At 38.8% G+C, this 4,315-nt stretch overlaps 1 protein-coding gene across 4 annotated transcripts in view; it reads left to right on the plus strand.

The window, feature by feature from the left end:
- Nucleotides 1-4,315, plus strand: part of LOC117117685 (rhodopsin-like) — a 23,170-nt gene that overhangs the window by 3,839 nt on the left and 15,016 nt on the right. The window lies entirely within an intron of this gene.

Raw genomic sequence — 4,315 nt, forward strand, 5'->3', positions numbered from 1 at the left:
GTAATAAACCTTGAATCTAGATAAACAAAAATAGATATAATTGTACTGTATATTAAACAATCAATGGACAACAACAATTGATTGGCAACAGTTTTAGCTCTCTGTTAATTAGTCATGTTTAATTATGTGGCTTACTATTTGTGTAAATGGAGTGAAATAAATACACTATAAAATCAACGTTGAGGATTTAAAGGCAAACCTCCACGCAATGTTGTCCCGTCGTTGGTGACACGTTTAAAAAGGTAAACGTGTTTAGATACATCTTAATTTGCTTAGGATCTTGACGTATTCAGAATTAAATGTGGTTAGGTATTTGACATCATGATGTCAAATATCTAAGCACAAATGCTAAACACGTCAGAAACCTAAACACATTAGGCCGGGCCTAAACACGTTTAGCTTTTTAAAACGTGCCACCAAAGAAGGACAACATTGATTAGAGCTTTGCGTTAAATCATTCACGCTGTTTTTACAGTGTAGCTTGGTGGTTAAAAATGCTTGCTTTCCAATCCCAGAATGCTCATGGTATTTCTGCGATTTTGGACGAGGCCATGGCAAGGTTCCAGTGACGTATCTAGGAGTCTTGAAAGGGGGAGCTGATGGGTGGGGGCACTGATATGTGGGGACAGAGGTCACGTGGGAGGCGCGATGCATGTGAGGGGCGCTAGCTCGCAAAATAAGGTGATTTTTAACTAAGGTACTCAAGCGTGATTTTATCTTTTTTTTGGGGGGGGGGGGGGGTAGAGGGCGTGCGCAAATATTTAAAACACCAGTGCACCATCAACAGCTGTGAGGATTTTTTGTTTGGACATACCATTTTTTTTTCTTTTTTTGGTAAAGGTCCGCAATGCTAGAATTAGTTGTTTCTATGGTGTGAGGGGTTAAATTGAATAGCTTAAGAATGTGCAGTATTGTATAATTCAGAAGCTGTAAATTACTAGTTTTACTATTTATAACTTTGGTAATAAGTCGAATCCAGTAAATGACCCATCGTTTTAAAGCCTATAATGTGGAAAATATGAATGTAGTCAAAGGTCAAATTTCTTGTTTTGGTCCTGGTTTTGGCATAGCCCCATATTTCTTCCTTAGATTCTGTATTCAAAAAAAGCTTCCGTATATCGAATTCAAAATCAACAATTCCAGTGCGATGTAGAGTAACAATGACTAAATAAAATACCGTTAACTAATTTTAAACTTGCTACTAATACACTACAGAACCGTCGAATTCTCTCTGGGGCATTTATTTTATTGAGCTCGTAATCGCGAGTTCTTGTCAGACCAATCATAAAAAGATATAAAAACATTCGAATTATTCTACCTGAACATCAGAACCGTGGGTCCCTGCCTGAATTCCTAAAGATCTAAAGACCGAGCTGAGCGTTTGGCCAACTGGTATGTTTCCTGCCTCTTGCACGTCAGGGCCCGGGTTCGAGACCCGGCTCTACATCCGAGTATTGAATTCGGGTCTTTTATAAAAGCTCAGCTCCTCGAATAATCCTTTCTGGAGATTTAGGCGGGTTAGTTGTAGTGGAGCTAAACTGCGGCTTTCGTGGGTCCACAGGTACCCAGCCCATTTAATTTCCATGGAGTATTACATTTGAGGACAAATGAAGACGATTGTTATTATTATTATTATTGTTATTTATTTATTATTTATTATTATTATTGATCGCTTTGTTCTCTGGAAGTAATAATATAAGACTAAATAAAGAAACTCGCATATCAACCGAAACCGTTAATTTGTACCCGGCTCTGAACTTGGACCCTTTCCAGCTTGAACGCAATTTAATTAAGTCTGCATTAATGCTTCCAAATTCACACAATCCATGTCACCCCAAACTTTGTATCGCCCACATCATTATGAAAATATTTAATATTTTATCTAGGCGTTAGGAAAACAGTTTTCGCGGTAGAGCCTCTGTAAAAATAAACTAATTCTAATATTGCGCCCCACCATTTCACAAAAAGCTAGATCGTCCCGTTGTTCTCAGTATGCCTTTATGACTTGGTAGATCTGTCAATGGAAATATGTCTATGTTCGGTCTGCCACCAATAAACACAGAATTTACTAAATGATTAAACCTGCTCAATCGATGAACACCTACCAGAAACAAATTAAACAAAAAAAACAAACAAAAAACAATTACTGTAAATTGATAGTAGGCTACATCTCTTAGCCTTAGGCCGTATCAGCATTCTGTTATTCGAAAAACTCTAACGAGTTAGAGATGCAACATTCTATACCCTGTATAAATAATTCATGACACGTGGTTTTGCATAATTTTATACTTCACGATAACTGACTCGAGTAAATATAACCACAGACCCTATATACTGTCTGTGATATAACATTCATTGCATAGGCTATACTGTATTAATGTACATGTTTGTTGCAGCTAATTTAATCATAGACGAAAGCATCCTTATGGCATTGATAAGAAATGTTGAACAATTCATTTTCTATCATTTCTCTCTCAATATATATAAAAAAACTCTAATCACATTATTAGTATTAGTATTTGATAACATAGCTTGATCGTCTGCATATCTGACAATGAGTGAATTGTTTAACCTCGAACTGCGATTCGTTCATTATTTTAAGACACGCCTGGTAGCGTACTGGCTTCTCGTCCAGATATAGCATTTTTAACCATGTGATTTTCTCGTCCCAGTAGCAGGTAGGAATTATGCAACGTGTAGTGAATAATTCACTTTTTGATTCTTTTTTTCTGTTTTTTGATTCCCCCTCCCCTGACTTTTTCGTCCTCTTTGATGTGTACCCGTTGATCGTGTGGACCTCGTTGGAAACAAGTGATTTTGCTTTAACTTTATTTCCTACCCTGGCTTCCTCTGTCTCCGTCCTGTTTTCGTGTCCTCCGGGTATTTGTTTTTAGCTATATTAGCGTTGTTACTACTTTTGTAAATTTGTAGAATTTTTAGGATTAAATTTTTGTTAAACGCACAGCCATAATGTCGGCGTTGGTACGAACGGCACCCTCGCGTCTATGGTACTGGTGGTGGAACAAGTCTCGGATAATTAAGGACTATAAACCGTAGGCTCAGCGTACATATTTGGGCTCATGTTCTTTTTTTAAAGAACCCAATACATCTTTCGAGACGAGTAGGGAGTTACCCCAGTGTGCTGGTCCATACAACCCCTGTTATTGACAGACGAGAGCAGGTAGTCCAGGTAGCTCAGGCACGAATCAAGCCCGTAGCCAGGGGGGGGGGGGGGTTCGTTTGGTTCGAACGAACCCCCCTTTTCATGAAGTGCCCTTTCAACAAAGGCTGGCTAGCCTACACTTTAGGCCTACAGCCTATCATCATTAAAAGTCCTATTTTAATACCCGATTGTTAGGCCTACCTAGTAACATAAAATATTCAGGCCAGGGACGTAGCCAGGATTTTGAAAGGGGGGAGCCGTTATGCAAATTACGTATGACCCCGGCGGGGTCAAGGGGGCGAATCCCCCTGTGAAGTAGCGCACTCTGAACGTTCTTAGGACTGTTTGAGAGGATACAGTGAAAATTGCAATAGACGCATTATAAATAATCCAGATCCAGGAATTCGAAAGAGAGGTGAACCAGGGAGGGACTTTCACAGACCGAGGAACCACCCACCTCAGCCGACTCGATGGAGTTTAATGTCATACCCAGGGAAGGTTACAGATCTGTTTTGAAAGGTGGAGGGGGAGGGCATTTTGTAAGTCGACACCCACCCCAGCCCCACAATGGTTGGAGCTGAGGTGAGAAAATTTGAGGAAATAGTACCTCTAGATGGCCAGAAATGACACTTTTAGTAAAATTCATCATCGTCACATCACCATTAGTCACAATGATGCGCCAAAAGAAATTCTCATGATCTTTTATCAGGGATTTTTGACAACCATAGAGATCTTATTAATGTGTGTGTATACACCATAGAAAACAAAGCTTAAAAACATCGTCTTTGAGTATGTACTTTACATAGGCCTACTTCAAAAACGTGATTTCACAACCACCTCAGCCCCACCATGGCTGGGACTGAGGTGAGAAAATTTGAGGAAACAGTACCTCTCGAAATGGCCGGAAATGACACTTTTATATAGTAAAATTAATCATCATCACATTACCATTATAGTCAAAATGAAACGCCAACAAATTTCTCGATCTTTTATCAGGGATCTACTTAATATAGGACAGCCTAGGCCTCATTATAGCTTACTAAGCTTTAACTATATATACTATATTATGATCAACAAATCACAACTTTTTTTCGCATTTAGCACAATTTTCTTCACTTTTTATTGTTATTAATATTAATATCAATTATTACT

This window comes from Anneissia japonica, unplaced genomic scaffold (assembly GCF_011630105.1).
Source record: "Anneissia japonica isolate Jap-2015-1 unplaced genomic scaffold, ASM1163010v1 scaffold13852_len218977_cov144, whole genome shotgun sequence".
Lineage (NCBI taxonomy): Eukaryota > Metazoa > Echinodermata > Crinoidea > Comatulida > Comatulidae > Anneissia > Anneissia japonica.